Below are 17,195 nucleotides of genomic sequence, written 5' to 3'. Positions count from 1 at the left end.
CGTAAACTGGGGAGCACTTCCCTAAAATCCAGCTACTCCCGTAGGCAGCAAAGAGTTGAAAATCTGTCACACACAACTTTTTCAGAAAGGAAAAATCTGACTGAACCTGCAGTAATGACAGTATTAACACTCAGGAAACCAAGATCCATTTACCATCTTTGCCCTAAATTCCCTGTGCACTTGATCTCTGCATGTGCCACTTCCTTATCTGTGCAACAGGCCAGCCTGTCTCTGCTTTCGTTCTCTCATCCCCTGCCTGACTTATGATTTTGGTTGTAAGCTCCCAGAGCTAAGCGAGAAGATGGCTGGCTAACATTTCTTAAAAGGCTTGCCCCAGCAGAGAATTAATCAAGATGAAAACAGTTTTCTTGCATGAAGCATCTTGCCAGTCTCAGCACAAATCAAGAGATGTCGGCATCAATTAATTAAAGAACAAATTAGTAAAAGCAAAATGAGCTGGTTTTGCACATAGCCTGAGCAGGTCACCCTCATAAACCACCCTTTAGTTCTGTTCATTTACAAACTGCAAACCTAGAGTCTAATTATTTCCCTTCATTTCCTCCATGAACTATAAATATACTGGGTGTACCTGGTGCAAGCTTTAGAGAGAAATAACTTGAACACAAAACACAAGAGTAATAACTCCTGCACCATCTGTTTCAACAACTTTGGATGACTTAAAGCTTTTCCACTTTTTAATTTCCCTACTTCTAAGAACAGAGATACTTCATAGCCATGATGGAGCTCATTCTCCTGCTCTTCCTCCCTGCTTTCCTGCATGGTATAAACTCTGTCCCCAGAAAGGAGTCCTCCTTTCCTAGGACATAAAGATGGTCTCAGGTCACTCAGTCTGAGTTTCCAAGACATCGTTTATTTCTCCTATGGCATCAAATAGTTCTGCCTCCAATCATCCTGATCTTTATAGCAACTAGACCAGATTGGCAATGGAAACCCAGAGGCGATTCAAATATTTCCTATGTCCCCTTACAGTATACAGAAATACCTATGTTCAAAGCTCCATATTAAATGGTAAAAAGAAAACCTGGGTACAGTTCTGTACACTCATTATGTTGAAACACTGTCAAGTCAGACAATTGCCATTTAACACGGGTGCCCTCAGTATTGCAACCATGTAACAGAGGCCATTTTGGCATATTTACTGTAAACTAGACATCTGAAGGCTCAAAAGCAGCTCACTTACTGCTATCTGGATAAGAAAAGGGGTAGAAATAACTTGATTTCACCTTTCCTTAAGGCAAGAAATCATACATTCCCAAGAGAATGCAGTCCTAAATATGGGTGGAATAATTTATAAAGCCAAGGTCTGCGGTAGGAGGGAGAGTTTCTAAGTGCTGTTTTTAAATAAAAAATAATAAACATCACAGCAGGTATGCACAGATGCAGAAAAACACATAGGGAAAGCAGAGGTCCCACACGACCCTTACAATAAAGGGTACTTCTACCCCAGCCTCCTTTCACCACCATCCCTTAGCACTCCTCATTGAAATGAAAACTTTTCAAATGCATGTTAGTGTAAAATTTAGCTCTCAAGTCATCGCTGCTGTTCTTTCTCACACTAATATCACCAGCTAATTAGAAACAGTGTCATTTGGGATACAGACATTACGCATCTCCAGAATCATTACTTTATGAAATCTTCCACACTAGGAAACCCAGTCAGTCACTCCCCTAAACGGGAAATCCTTGAGATAGCAACACTGCACTGGCAGGCTTGAATGACATGCTTATATGATGGATAAGGCCCTGCAGGGGATCTGGGGAAGAGCAGTAATAAAAAGAGTTGATGTACTCTACTTTTGCCCATCCCTGGTAGAAAGTGGATGAAAGGGTCAGGGACATGCTGGGACCCCTATCAACATTTAAGCCATTATGATAAAGTAATACTTACACAAACTAAGAGGAACAAACATCAGAAGCATTGTGCCACTGGGCTATCATGTCCACAATGGTGACTCAAGGGGCAGGTGGATTACAGTTTTCACAAAACTGTTTGTTAATGACTGAGCCCAAAAACACAGCCTGGACCTAGTGACCTTTGTTCACCTCAGCATTCCATCTACTTCTTCTCTCCCCAACTGCATCTATATTCCCACGTGTATTCCCATGCTGCGGCCAATTCGTATTGATCGCTGCACACAAGAAGGCGAGCACTGCAGTGTTGCTGGCAAAGGTTCAATTTGTAACGATGCCGGTGGCATGCTACCATTTACATTGTAACAACTCTGTCCCTGCCGCTCTGATTTGAGGGCTCGTAACAACTCGACATCTCCAACCAAAACCCTGTCCTGGAAAGAGGAGAGGCAGCACTCCAACCCTGCCAGACGAGCTCCAGGCAGCAAACTGTAAAAAGGTTGGGCATCAGCAGAAGAATTGTTAAACTGCATTACCCCTCATACCCTCTCTCAGAACAACCAACCTCATCGAGGCTTCAGCCACCACCTGAAGAGAGATACCTACACCACACCTACACTTCCCACCTCACCCTGCACATGCAGTCACCACGTGTCCTGCATCCCACTCCTTCCTCTCACAGACAAATCTACTCCCAGTTCCCTCGTCTGTTCTCACTGCAGTGACCAGCACTCGCCACACACCACCTTGCAGGGCAGGCAAGGCTGAAGTGAGCTTTGTCGGTGTACTCTGAGCTCAAGTGGTGATAACATGTCAAAACATATTATCCATACACTGAGGATCCCTAAAGTGCATGCCTGTCCCCATGGTTTCACTGAGAGCTGCTTTACAGGGCCCTTCAGCCCCCTGCTTGCCTCTGGCTCCGTTTTCAGTGCACCATGTTTTTCCACACCCAGCTGCTGCCTTCCTTGTTCCATGCCCAGGGTTTCCCCTCCTCATGCCTTGCTTGTGTGACACCTCTAGACCCAAAGGAACCATCAACTGAAAGCAACGGGTATCAGGCCTTCCTTTTATCCATTTTGAACACTGCTTTCTCTTCCTGCTCCATGATTTAACTCTCCTGATCACGAAATACCAGCCCCTTCAGGTCACACAAAATGCAGCCACTAACCTCATTAATTAGTCTCTTTAGTCCTTTTAATGGTTGCACTGGCTTTCTCTCTACTAATGCCTCTTGTCACTGCCTTCAAAACTCTGCATACCGCCATCCTCCTAATGAAATAACCCACTTTGCATTAACTTCAGTAGCCTGCAAGCATCTCATAAAAACTGTTAAGTGATCCATGAAATAAAATAAACTCTAAAAAATGCTATTACTGAAATATACTATATAAATACAGGGCATGTATGTGATAACTGCTCCTGTTCTGCAACAGGAGTGTGTGCAAAGGCATGACCATGAGAGGTGATACGTCTTTCACAGCAGTTTCAGGCAACAAAATGTCTAAGATCAAATATTACTGCAAGAGTGGGAGCTTTTTGTGGTTATTAACTTTGCTCCACACTGCATCTAAGGGTGATCAATTGATAAACACACTCTAAATGGTTAACTTTTTAATTTCATGTACATACAGACATCACCACATAAAAGCATTAATCCGAACTGTTCGGCACTACCTGTTTCCTTCTCCTGCAACATGCCTAGTGAGCAATTCCTTCTCTCCCGCTCACTGCACTCTGCAGCTACTGTTTGGTTACATTTGATTCAGAGATGCAGGCTTTGTAAAAAATGTACCTGTTCCACAGACTAAGAGAAACAGTGACTCTTCTGACTGGAGGGTGAACCGAAGTTCAGGGCCAGGCTGGCTGTTCTGACTCAGATGGAGGGAAAAAAAAAAGGCAAACTCGTGATGGAGTCTTTGATTTGTTTGCTTTTGTATATTCATTGCATGAATATAAATGACTAAAAGTGCAAGGCAAAAGAGAGTGAGAACATGATATTTTTAACTTGACAGCCTTGCGCTGCTGTAGGTCTGCAGTCTCTGCTCAGCCCTGGCCAGTGCTGTTTAGTATCTTCATCAAGGGCAGAGTCCGTGGGATCGAGCACACCGTCAGCAGCTTTGCAGATGATACCAAGCTGAGTGATGTGGTTGAAATGCCTGAGGAACAGGATGCATTCAGAGGGATGTGAACAAGCTCAAGAAGTGGGCCCATGTGAACCTCATGAGGTTAATCAATGCCAAGTGCAAGGTCCTGCACCTGGGTCAGGGCACTCCCCAGTATCAATACAGGCTGGGGGGTGAAGGGATTGAGAACAGTCCTGAGGAGGATTTTGGGGTAGTGGTGGATGTATAACTGGATGTGAGCTGACAATGTAAGCTCGCAGCCCAGAAAGCCAACCATATCCTGGGATACATCAAAGCACATGTGGCCAGCAGGTCAACGGAGTTGATTCTGCTCCCAGGAGACTCCACCTGGAGGACTGTATCCAGCTCTGGAGTTCTCAGTGTAAGAAAGACATGGACCTGTTGGAGCAGAGGGCCACAAAAATTATTAGTGAGAGGGAACACCTCTCCTATGAGGAAAGGCTGAGAGCGTTGGGGTTGTTCAGCCTGGAAAAGAGAAGGCTCCATGGAGACCTTATTGTGGGTTTTCATTACTTGAACAGATTGGGACAGACTTCTTAATGGGGCCTGTAGCGATAGGACAAAGGGTAATGTTTTTAAACTAAAAGAGGGGAGATTCGGACTAGATATAAGGAAGAAATTTTTTATGATGAGGGTGGTGAAACACTGGCACAGGTTGCCTGGAGAGGTGGTGGATGCTCCGTCCCTGGAAACATTCAAGGTCAGGTTGGACGAGACTCTGAGCAACCTGACCTAGTTGCAGATGTCCTTGCTTATTGCAGGAGGGGTTGGACTAGATGATTTTTAAAGATCCCTTCCAACCCAAACCATTCTATGATTCTATGAATATGACTGAAGGACCCAGGGTTGAGCCAGGACTGTACAATTATCCTCTACATCTCCATCTACAGGCTAAGCAATGCACAAACCTGGAGACAGTGTCCCTGCGTGTCATCCCACTTTCTGACAGCCCACACAGAACAAGGCAGCAGCAACCGAAGGACTTCCTCTCTAAACCCTGCTCTGTGCTAAAAAATTTTGTAGTGTGAAGAGCCTGTGCTGTCACATGTGGCCAAAGGCTTTAAGAGAGGTACAAGTGGGTCAAACCATGAGCCATAAAGCCAGTTACTGAACCAAAAGCAAGACATGTCAAAGAAACAGGTAAATCAAATAACCATCAGCCCTAATTGGGGCAGCAGGTCCTCCAGCTCAAGGAGTATTACACCATGGAGTTCTAAGCTATGGATTTCTCAAGAACCTCTCATTGTAGAAGTAATTATGAATATTTTTTTTAACAAGTCAAACATAAAGAAGCATGTTTAACTGAAACCTCAAACTTACCACATACATAGGAAGATCATGTATTCCCTTTTCTTTCCAAAGTCCTTGCTCCTCCATTAGCTATTTCAGATATGTAAAAGGCTACATTTGCTGGAAAGGGGTTAAGCCCTGGATTGCATGGGCTAGAGATTGATGTTCTAGAGATTTCCTCAGCTAACACAAAGGTCTTTTGATATTCACAGTTGTACCTGCAACTCCTTTAAAGATTTACTGATGCCTTCAACACAACTTCGAAAAAATATCCCAGGCAGAAGCAATTTCACTCATACAGCAGACTTCAAGATTTGGGTTCGGCTTATTTTTTTCATTTTCTTTCTTTTTTTCTTTATAAATAAGGAAATTTGCATGGAAAAAAAGAATCTTCAATACTTAATAGCTCATCTCCTTCTGCTCACATGCCACCTGAAGTCATGATCTCTGCTTTATGGCATAATTAGTTGCTATGGAAAGAACGTAATCAGAGACACAGAGAAAATACTTTGGGTATGATTTGCAATGCTCTTTATTTAAGCCTGTGCACAAGCTACTCGTGCAGAAAACCTCACTACTTTTTATGTGCTCTCATCTGCATAATGGTTCTCATCACCTCTGCCCATGTATTCAGACATGCTGGTATTGGTACATGCAGTACTTGCACTGGAGGCATTTCCTTCACCCATATTTGAGCACCTACATGTTCAAACAGCGATGAGAGCATAAATGCATGCAGAAGAGCTAGTGCCAAGTCAGGGTTAAAAAACCCACAACAAACTCTTTAAAAAATTACTTGGGATGGGCCCCAAACCCCTGTGTACCAAAGAGCTCCTTTGACACTTGTGCTTTCTGGGCTTTTGTCATCCTATTCTTTACTAAGGTTTTCTTTTTTCCAGTAATAAAAATTTTAGGTAAAGATATTCCCTGTTTCCCCTGCATATTTAAGTTCTGGATAGAGAGGATTAGTGCTGCAGATGAAAGACAAGCAGTGTCAGTCACTGAGCTCCTGGAGAAGCACAAGCCCTGTTCCTCTGCCAATGCCCTCAGTAATAAAGAGCGAAAGAACAGAAATCCATCTGACACCCCATACAAGATGACTTGTAGCCCAAAGAAAATCTTTGTCAAGACCCATCTTTGCAGTGTCAGCAGGTCTTAGCAGCACGAATGTAATTTATGTGCTAGTTTTCTTAAAATCAGGTTACTTTCTTTAACCTGAGAGAAGCTGACGTTCAAAGAAATACCACTTCAAACACACACGGTACTCAAGATCTGTCAAGCAGATCACAGATAAAAATCTTTAAACTACACAAGCAAGTATTTTAAAGCAGAAGCAAACAAAACAAAACAATGACTTAGAAAAATTCAAAGATTCATTAATGTTCCCTAACTAGTGTCTGCCTTTTAACATCTTAATGGATTTTTTTCCTTGAAGATCCAAAATGGATTCTCTTCTTGTCTTTCATCTTTAAAAGCAGGGCTCAGGTTTTACAACCATATGAGCATGAAACCAAGTTCGTATAACCATATTTCATCCCCATTTCCAAAGCAATGAAGGCCCAGCAGCATTCCCTGACCTCACAGGGATCCATGTGCTCAGCACTTTTGAGAATCAGGTCACAGAGAGCCCATTTCAGCAAAGTACTCAACCGTATTTTTCACTGCATTGAGATATTCATTTAAGCACACCCTTAAATGCTCTCGTGAGTGGGATTGTACATATACATGAGAAATGCAGTGTTTAAAAGGCTGCAGATTGAGTTGGACTCTGTATACTGCTGCTGTAGCGGAAGGAATTACTCCCTGAGCACACATCTTTGAGGCTACTGCTTTGCAGAGCTACCTGCAGAGCTGGCTGGGAGGTGCCTCCAGCCGAAACAAGCAAAGTTAGTTCAGGTGGTTTGAAATGGGGCAAGGAGCTCTCCTACCAGCAACTTGGTCAACAGATGTGAGCAAGCACACAAAGGCCTCAGGGCAGGATGGAGAAGTGGTCTCCCCTGCAGCACTGCTGGGTCTGTGTCTTTCTCTTCATAGCCGAAAGACCTCAATTTGCTCCTAGCTCCCTCAGGCTCCTTCCAAAATCCTGGCTTAAAGATAAATATGCTTCTTTTTCCACAAAAGGACTGAAAATAACCTCTCTAAGGGAGCAATAGATGTCCTTTTCATCTCAAAAGATAACAACTTTTGGTATAAGCAAACAGACATTTTTTACGACGCAGAAGTTCTGTCACACCAACTCAATGCATTTCTTACAATGCAAGCTGTGCTGGAGAGAGCTCAAAATTAAAACTGAAGTATTAAAGAACATGCAACAAATTAAAAGAGCATTTGAAAGGAATAACAAACAAAAACACTAGGCGATGATCAAATATTGATATTAAAATGCAATGGACCTGTACAAAGAAAATGCAACTGCCCATATATATTTTTATATATTATGTTATCGCTATTATCCCTTTTCTTGACATTGTAAAGAATCACAGGGCTTATACCATTTCACATAGTAAAAGTAAACAGCAGCAGATCTCTTATTCCTGACATCTCTGTAACCATTCAGGCAAAAAGAGAGGAGCTTCTGCTATCAAAAAATAGAGAAAGAAATTCTGGGTAGGAGCACAAGCTTTGCCTTTCTGCTTTGCCATTTTGAGCATTCATAACAGTGAGCAGTCAAAAATAACTTCAGGAGTGCTACCAGCAGACATGCTTTCAACCATATTTTTTGAACATATAACACATACAGGTAAACAATTTAAAACAACAGCCTAGGATTTACACTCCTAAAAAACATGTTAGTGAGTATAAGAGTCATAATGCTTGAAATAAAAATGCTCTTTTGGATGAAAAAGTATCACCTGCTCTGTAAACCATATTTCTGTATTTACTTGTTAACATCACTACAATCTGGCTCTTTTTATATTTCACTGTCAAAATCTGTAAATAAGCTCATTTCCCCAAGGAAGGGTACATCTACACAGAAGGAAGAGGCATCTGTATTTTAAGGCAGCACAGGTATGATTCCTTTTTTGCAAAACATACCTAAACTCAGTTACCAAAGATAATACAGAGGCCCTAATGTGAGTCATCTAATCATGGGGCTTTGTTTGGACAGAAATAAAGACAGAACTTAGAGCTTTAATGACATAAAATGAAAGAGGAGCTGAAATTTAGATGTCCTCATTGAAAAAATACTTCCAAAGTATCTGTTTAGTCTTTAAAGTCATCACCCATTTTGCACACTGGGTAAGATTCTGGATTTAATAAAAACAAATTTGTGCCCAGATTTCACCTGAGCAGTGTTTCCTACTGGTTTGCATTTGGCTTTCCGATATTCCTAGTCTCTAGGAAATACTTGGCACAGGACCTTTGCAAAATTTAATCCTGCTAAATCTAAGCCCTATCATACATTAAACTACTAAAAACACAAGGTCAACCTCTTTTGCAGTCTGACCTCCAAGCAATTTGTTTACTGTGTTCTATTTATGGATATTTTTATGCAGGGCAGATTTATATACTAAAAATGATTTCTGCATCAGATCACCAAGAAGCCAACTGAAAAGTCATTAGGGTACCTATTGCATGATGGTTTTCAGAACAGCAGGGTAAGTAGAAAGAAGAGCCAGCCCTCCTGATTTCTATGTTCTGCATTTCTGCCTTCAGACAGGATTTCTTAGTTGATGGGGAAAGAAGACCTCCTTAGGAACATATTTTACACATATTTCCACCTATCTGATGACCATATTAAGTTTCTGTATAGCTCTGATATTGCTAATGGTATTTCTCTCAAATAATGCATAGTTATGACCCTATAAAACTTTAATTAAGATGCTTTATAGCCTTTTATAATTGTCACCAAAACCTATGCTGTAGGGTAAAGTGTACTTTTAATTTCTATTTGTTATGTTTACACTGTGCAAAGAGATTCATTACAGTAACAGCTAGTTATTATTTCTTAGAAGACTACATAAATCTCTTGTTAGAAGTCAGGATAAAGCAAACAATTATTTATGCTTGCTTCCATTTTGCTTGGAAGTAGAAAAGCTAAACAAACTGTAACACAACTGTAAAAATTCCTACAGGGGTCAAACACTACAAAGCTAAAACCATACCTCTGTTGCTTTCCACATGCCAAGAATCAAGATGCTGAAAGTATTTACAAGAGCAAAAAGTTAAAATACCCAGAAGACTCACTGCCTGGCTCAAACAGCATACTGTGTTTGGAGCCTGATCCAAAACATACTGAAATCACTGCAAGGTTCTCTTCCAATCTCAACACCTCAAAAGTCTAACTGCTCTTACTCCAGGCAAATCTCAGAGCAATCTTTTCTCCTCACTGATGCCTGGACATCATTGTGAGCAGGACTGCTGTAAATTGGACATACTCGGATGAGATGGCATTCAATTTTTTTATGCAAGACAGAGAGGCAGGAGGGTTGAATCCAGGGCTCCCTTCAACACTGTGGAATGGGATTTCTTCATTGAGTTTAAGACAGGATAGGTACGACAGGATAGATGTAATAGGGCATTAAAGCTCCAAGAACTGGGAGGGAAGAAGGGCTGACATCCTCACCAGAGCCTGTGAGGGCTCCCTGCTGGCCTGCCAGCTCTGTGGGTCAGACAAGTGATCCCAAAGGCATTCTGCACACTTACTCTTTCAGCCAGGTCTTATACCCTGTCCTGTAGTGAAATGTGCAGCATCTTTCTTGCCTCACAAAATAACCACAAGAAGAATTTCAACAGAAACATACCCCTTTCAGAGAAATTTTTAAAATACAACCCAAAAGAAACAAAGATCAGTTTATCAAGCAACTGGAACTAGAAAAACACAAGCGCTAGCAGTGTGAAAGTCCCCTGGCATGGCCCAGCGAGGGCGCGCATTCTCTGCTCCTCTATCCCCTGTGAAACGAGCAGGACTCACATTGCTGCAGTGCACCGCATCTGGCAGTATGATGGCAGGTAGTAGCTCTACTACAAGTCCTGACATAATCCTGGCCTGGTCTTAGCTGCTCCTCCAACAGCAAACTCCCCTAGAAAAGGAACCAAGCCAAAGCTGGCTTTGGCAAGACAGAGATGCAAATCTGATTTGCCTTCATGGAGTAAATTACAGATCCTGCAAACTCATGCAGCTGGAAGCTGACAGCTTCAGATGAGAGGAATTTATCATTATTATTTTAGTATGAGAGCAGTTCACTGATTGCAGCTTGACAACTTGAGTTAATTAGTTGATGAAGGGTCTGATGCACACTGGCTGGCTTCACATCTGTTGGACAATGACACAATCAGCAGAACAAAATCCATACTTGAAAGGTCTTTGGTCTTTTTAATCCTAAACTATAAATCACAAAAATCCATATAGCAAAACCTGCAGATCAGAGTAATTACACAAGAGGTTCCCCTTTCTCTGGCCCCTGGGACAGCCTGGTCTCGGCTGCTTATTGAAGCTCATAAACAGACAGACATGACTTCAAAAGCATCCTCTTCCTAGAGTCCCAGTGGTTCTCAATAATAAGATAACTGGTTTGAACTCAACCTGGCAATGTTCCCCTATGGCTGTTTTGCCCAGCAGGGAAATACCAACTTGCAGGTTTTCCTCTGCTCCTGCCAAACAGCAGGATTTACCCACATTGTCAAAGAGATTATGTCAAGATCATCTGACCCCCCATCAGACCAATGATCAGAGCCCTCTTGTACCCAAGTTTGCAAAATGGAAAGGTTCTTATTAAACAGTCAGCTAAAATAGTACGTGAAACCATAACATCCCATGTTCCTGAGAAATGGTGGAGAAACGCAAATGGTAGGAAAGCTGTCTAGGAAGTGATCTACATGGGACTGGAGCCACTGAAAGCCATTAAGCAGTGAGGGACAGGGAAAGAACATTGCCTCCCGGGAACAAGAGCAGGCCATTGCTGGTAGATTGGGAGCCTCGCGTCAGGGGGAGCTACTGCAGCTATTCAGCCAGCCTTCTGCCTGGCTCCACCTGTAATCAACGGCACAGCTATCAATCTCTCTGTGGCCCTAGTTCTTAGCACACAGCAAAGCATTATTTTCCTCTGCCTTTCATATCCACATTTTGCACTTTTCAGGGCACAGCCTGCTTCCAAGTCCTTTTTTACTTATCACCTAGGAAGATGAACTGCACTTCTAGGTGCTCTCTTAAATCAAAAGCAAAAAAGGAAACTCCAAGGGTCACCAGGATGTCTGAAATGTTGTAAATCAGAGGTTGCTGGAGAGCAATCAAGAGAAAGGGGGTCACTTCCTTTAGATGAAGACAATGAAATTTCAAGACAAGCAGTTCTTGTCACCAGAAGCTATGAGCAGAGTATATAACTCAGCACTCATCTCACCTGGGCCTCCTGAGCTCTGAAAGGGGCTGCAGAAAAAGGCACACAGCTATGGGCACAGTAGCCGATATTTAATAAGAGATGTGCATGACAAACAGAAATGGCTGGGTTCAGAAGTCACTACAAGGCTTTACTAGTTTAATTCTGGCATGTTTTAATCTTGTTTTGTTCATCCATGCAAGGACTCTGTTGATAGAGTCTGCATTCCTGTAACAGAAACATTTTGGTCCTGAATCCCTGCTTATCTATGCTTCTTGAAATACCATAAAAGCAGATCAGTATTTTTTTGTGTATAGGACTATTTCTTCTCAGTTTCAGAGCAGCTCAAAGAATTGGCTTCAACAACTTTGCTGTGATTTAAGTTTATTTTTTGACCATGCTGAGCTCTGACAGAAGAGAGGCTCCAGTGAGAGCTATGCTTTATTCTGGCTCCACTAGGATGCTATTGAAAATCTTGGGATGAATCAGGACAGCACAGGTGCTGCACACTGAGTTTAAAAGCAAAACGTTCTGCTGCAATAATGTTTGAGCAGTTAGGGCACCTCAAAGATGATTTTTTGTTATTATGCTCTAAACAAAAAAACACTTTCCATGTTGACATTAATTTCTATAACACAGCTTTCAAAACAAAACAACCCCAAAATTCAATAGACTGCACCCAGGATGGCAATGGCTCAAAATTAGAAGCAGCATGTTGGCATTTTTCCCAGAAAAAGAAATATATACTTGTATGTATATGTACAGGCACTTTTTATTTTTCACAAGATCAATGAGCTCTGGGGCTTATTCCCACCTCATTCAGCCAGAGACAGGCTGGTATTTGCAGGGCATGAAACCTTAGGCATGAGAAGAAGCTTGTTTACCTGACCAACTGTGTGTGTGCATCAGAAGTAGTTAGCAGCATGGCACTCTTAAATCTGTGATGTTGAAACTTTATCCTTCCTATCCAAGACAGAGACCTTAGCTTGAGGGCTGCTTGTCTCATCTCAGTGCTTCCAGGACAGAATTATTAGGCTACAATAAGCAAGCTCCTATCAGCAAGTTGATGAGACTAAAGGAATCCCCTTGGTCATCCGCAGCCAGTTGTGAACAAATCCCTGCACTAGCAGCAAGGTTAGCTAGATTTTTCTGCAGGAGCAGGTTACAGAAGCTCCTTATCTTAAATCCTCCACCAAGCCTACTGCGATGATGTCTCCAGCTCTCTTCGAACCAGCAAGAAGTGTGAGTCAATTCTTGCAGTAACAGGGCAGAAGAGATGCAGTTCCACATACCCTTATGCACTCCTGAAGAGGCATCTGAACACTGTCCAAAACTTAATTACATGGCATGACAAGCTCTGACAATTAGCTAACTAGACTGCTTGATGGCTAGGATTTTAAATAAGGATCTTTCAAGGGAGAAACTCTGCAACAGGCAATACAACTGTCATAACAGCCTGAGCTGTCATGAAAGTGTAGGACCAATGAGACAGCCCTACAGGCTTCACAACTGCAGCTGCAAAGGGAAGAAAAGATCCTGGGGGAAAAGGACCTACCTAACTACACCTGTACCTCACATCCATCATCAGGCCATCCTCCCTTGCAAGGGGGCTGGAACAGAGGAAGACTTGGGTCTTCTCCAGACTACAGTTGGCCCTCACGAAGCAGCAGAGGAAGCCAGCATGACCATCTGCTTTCACTGGGGCTGGAAGAGGCACTCTGTCACATTACGTCAGGCAGGGGTCACGGGCAGGCCTGCAAACACAGCCAGTCCTATCCGGTGTGACAGCAGGCCCATCAGCCTCAACACCAGCTAGACCCAAAAATGCACTGCCTCCAAAATCCCCTACATATTTACTCTGAAGGTTGCTGCTCCTCCACCTCATCACTGAAGGGGAATTTTGGCAAAGGGCTTTTGCTGCCACACACCATTTGTGCAGACTTCTCTGTTGGCTGCTCTTGAAAATCAGTGTTTCACTCACACAGCTCTTCCCTCTTTTGGGTAAAACAACAACGCTCCCACCTTTGCAGTTTTCTCCCTTTGCATGCAAGTGGAAGGGATGAAGCAGCAAGGATTTCAGGAGAGTAAATAACCACAGTGACTTGACAGCAAGTAAATCAGCACTTTGTAGTGTTCATGGCAACAGCTTCTGGCATCACAGGACAAGAAACAATTCATTACACAACAAATAAACTATGATCTTGCATTTACAAGGCAGACTTTCAATGCAGCCAATTGCTGTATATGTAATGATGACTAAAAGTCTTATGTTACCACTTACAGATCATCTATGAGAGGACTGGGTTTTATCAGTATATCCTTTTTAATGAAAAAAGATCAAAGAATGTATTAAATAGAGAAGTTTCAGTGGAAGCTGGGTACCTGTTTCCCCCTTATACATGTGAAAATCTGAAAATCTTCTGTCTCTTCACGCTTTTTCAAAAGGAGCGTGACCAGCAGGTCGAGGGAGGTGATTCCCCTCCTCTGCTTTGCTTTCATGAGACCCCACCTGCATTTCTGCATTCAGCTGTAGGGCTCACAACACAAGAGGGATGTGGACCTGTTGGAGCAAGTCCAGAGAAGGCCATGAAGATGCTCCAAGGGCTGGAGCACCTCCTGTATGGAGACTGGCTGAGAGAGTTGGGTTGTTCAGCCTGGAGAAGAGAAAACTATAGCAGCTTTCCAGTGCCTAAAGGTGCCAACAAGAAAACTGGAGAGGGACTTTTTACAAGGGCATGTAGTAACAGGAAAAGGGGGAATAGCTTTAAACTGAAAGAGAGCAGATTAGATACAAGGAAGTTCTTTTCTGTGAAGGTGGTGAGACACTGGAACAGCTTGTCCAGAAAAGTTGTGTCTGCCCCATCCCTGGCAGTGTTCAAGGCCACGTTGGACGGGGCTTGGAGCAACCCTAGTGGAAGGTGTCCCTGCCCATGGTAGGGGGGTTGGAACTAGGTGAACTTTGAGGTCCCTTCCAACCCAAAGCACTTTATGATAGACAAGGGGTAACAGGTTCAAACTTAAACAGGGAAAGTTTAGGTTAGATATAAGGAAAAAGTTCTTTACTGTGAGGGTGGGGAGGCACTGGAATGGGCTGCCCAAAGAAGTTGTGAACGCTCCATCCCTGGCGGTGTTCAGGGTTAAGCTGGATGAAGTCTTGGGTGACATGGTCTAGTGTGAGGTGTGATTCTTCTTTAGAATCAAGGATCAAACTTCTATCTAGGTAGGTCCACTGAAGCACTGTTCACTTAAACTAGATCTGTTTTTAACATTACATGCTAATTAACCATTGGGTTTTGATACGAATCCCTCAGAAGCTCATGCTCCTCAGTCATGAATCAGATACATAAGCAAGATTCTCAGCCTACAAAATAACTTAACTACAAGGAAATCAAAAGCACTGGATGGAGTTACACCAATTGAGAATCCAGACAACAATCTTAAAACTGCAGAGCCTTCTGCTCAGGCAAGTGCCACCGCTGAAGTATTTCTCCCCCACGTATGTGCTGCCTTTTTCACTTCTGCTGGAAGATATCTGCAGCAGCATTTCTGAACTGCACTCTGGGATTTGCTTACTTTTCCGTGTTTCTTTGAGTAGGGGCTCTGTTTTCCTGATTCAGTTGAGCTATGCATGCCAAGGCTCGACTATATGATTTATCCTGCTATGGCACAGGTGAGGTGCCCTTCCCTCAAGCTGTCACCAGCCTTGCTGGAGAATCAGCTGCCAGCTGGGCCTCAGCATCTATGGAGGAACCTCACATGCCACAATGTTAGACTCCCTCTGGCTCCTCCATCTGGGAGCACGGCTGGCTCCTTTCTCTCTGAAGGCAAGCAGCCAGTAAGGGCCAGAAGTCACTTCACACTGTTATTTGCTACCTGCCAATCCATATACAAAAGCCAGCTTCATTTAAGAATCTGCCTTTTAGATTTATTTTTCCTTCCAGGCAAAGGAGTACCAGGACACTGCTGCTGAATACATGTTTTGTTATAGCCTCCCATTGCTGCTGAATGCCATAGTTTATTCTGTATCAGGTTGTTCATTATAGCCCTGATTTTGTTTTTCAATGTGTTTTTGGAAGATGCATGGTCTGAATGAAGCCTGCCTAGGACAGAGGCACCATGTAATACCGTGTGGAAATTTTCCTAAAGCAGGTTAGAGGATACGAGCAGGCGGAGTGGCTCCCTGGGGTAGGGACCCACGCAGCCATGGCAATGAAAAAGCTATTGGGATTTAGCAGCTCAGCTACTGTTTATTACAAAATTCAAATGTTCTCTTCCTTCTCCCTGTGTGGGCCGATCCAGCACCCACAGAAGTCAGCGGGAGATCTACCTGTGGGTCTGAAGAGCATAGAGGCAAACTTCTGAGAAACTTTTTCATTTAGAGAACAATTTAAAGCCATCTCCCTGTAGATGTGAAATAGCTAAATGAGACATCTGCAGCTACTTTACTGACAGCTGCCCTTCTACACTGAGCCTGTAGAGTTCACAAAACTTGATATGCCTCCTGATGTGCTGAATGAGAGGATTAGATCTGTCCTTTTCTTAGAAGAAGGGAAGGAAAGAAAGGAGTTGGTCTACTTTGTAGCTAAAATAACAACCAGGACTAAGACTTTGTCCCTGAAAATTAAGTAGGCTTTCAGACAGAGTTTCCAGTTCATGTCGGACACAGACCTCCATGCTGAGTCGTTGATTCAATCCCCGTGCTTAAATTTTGCTCTCCAGCCCTTGTTTTTTATACCATCTCTCACCAGCTTATTGAGATTTCTAGGTATCTCTGCAACACTACTGGTGACGGACATGCTCTATGATAGTAGTAAAAACAGCATAACAATAAGAAGAAGGTACCCAACACAAACCTGAAATCTGACTGTTCGCACAAGGAACACGAACATCGATACATGAACTCATCAATACATAACATATGCTAAGATACCTTTTTTTTCCTGGTACCTAGTGGATACCAGGAAAGAGCTTTTCTGAGCAAAAGGTTAACTTTAGTGTTAATTATCAGTATAACAACTAGCCTTCACTAAAATGTATTTTGCTTTTACTAGAAGAGCAATTACATGTGGCTAGTGATTTCAATGTTATTCACTCTGTGCTGAATCATTCCACTGGCTGGATGAAAACTCGCTTCAACCAGAACAAGTATTACAACCTATGTATTGACTCGATTCCTCCAAGACAGGTCTGCAAATGGAAATGGAGGTCTGCCAATTTCTAGTAACCTTGGCATTGTTCTAAAGTACTTCACTAACAGCTAGCACTCAGTACAAGCAAGAGAAGACAACACAGAAATGGGGAAATACAATATGGACAGGTGGTGGTAGTGGAAAGGAGTGAGACACACTGTCATCACATAGGGAGTATTTTAGCTTTGCTTACAGAAATCATTTCTCACACACCAAAAGGAGCTGCTAGCCACCTCAGTCAGAGCCAAGAATTTTGTTGTATTTGGGCATGCAGTACTGAACAGCTTTGCATTTCCTAAACATATAGCTTCTCCATAGTGGTAACCACTGCATTCCCATCATGCTGATGCAAAACTACAGCATTGGACCCAGTTGTCCAA

The 17,195-nt window shown here is 42.8% G+C and overlaps 1 protein-coding gene across 4 annotated transcripts in view; it reads right to left on the bottom strand.

Annotated features, from left to right (window-relative positions):
- TSPAN4 (tetraspanin 4) overlaps positions 1 to 17,195 on the bottom strand; it is a 456,092-nt gene that overhangs the window by 201,129 nt on the left and 237,768 nt on the right. The gene's annotated exons all lie outside the window — the stretch shown is intronic.

The sequence above is a fragment of the Strigops habroptila genome, chromosome 4 (genome assembly GCF_004027225.2).
Source record: "Strigops habroptila isolate Jane chromosome 4, bStrHab1.2.pri, whole genome shotgun sequence".
Classification (NCBI taxonomy): domain Eukaryota; kingdom Metazoa; phylum Chordata; class Aves; order Psittaciformes; family Psittacidae; genus Strigops; species Strigops habroptila.
This window is presented reverse-complemented; position numbering and strand designations above follow the sequence as displayed.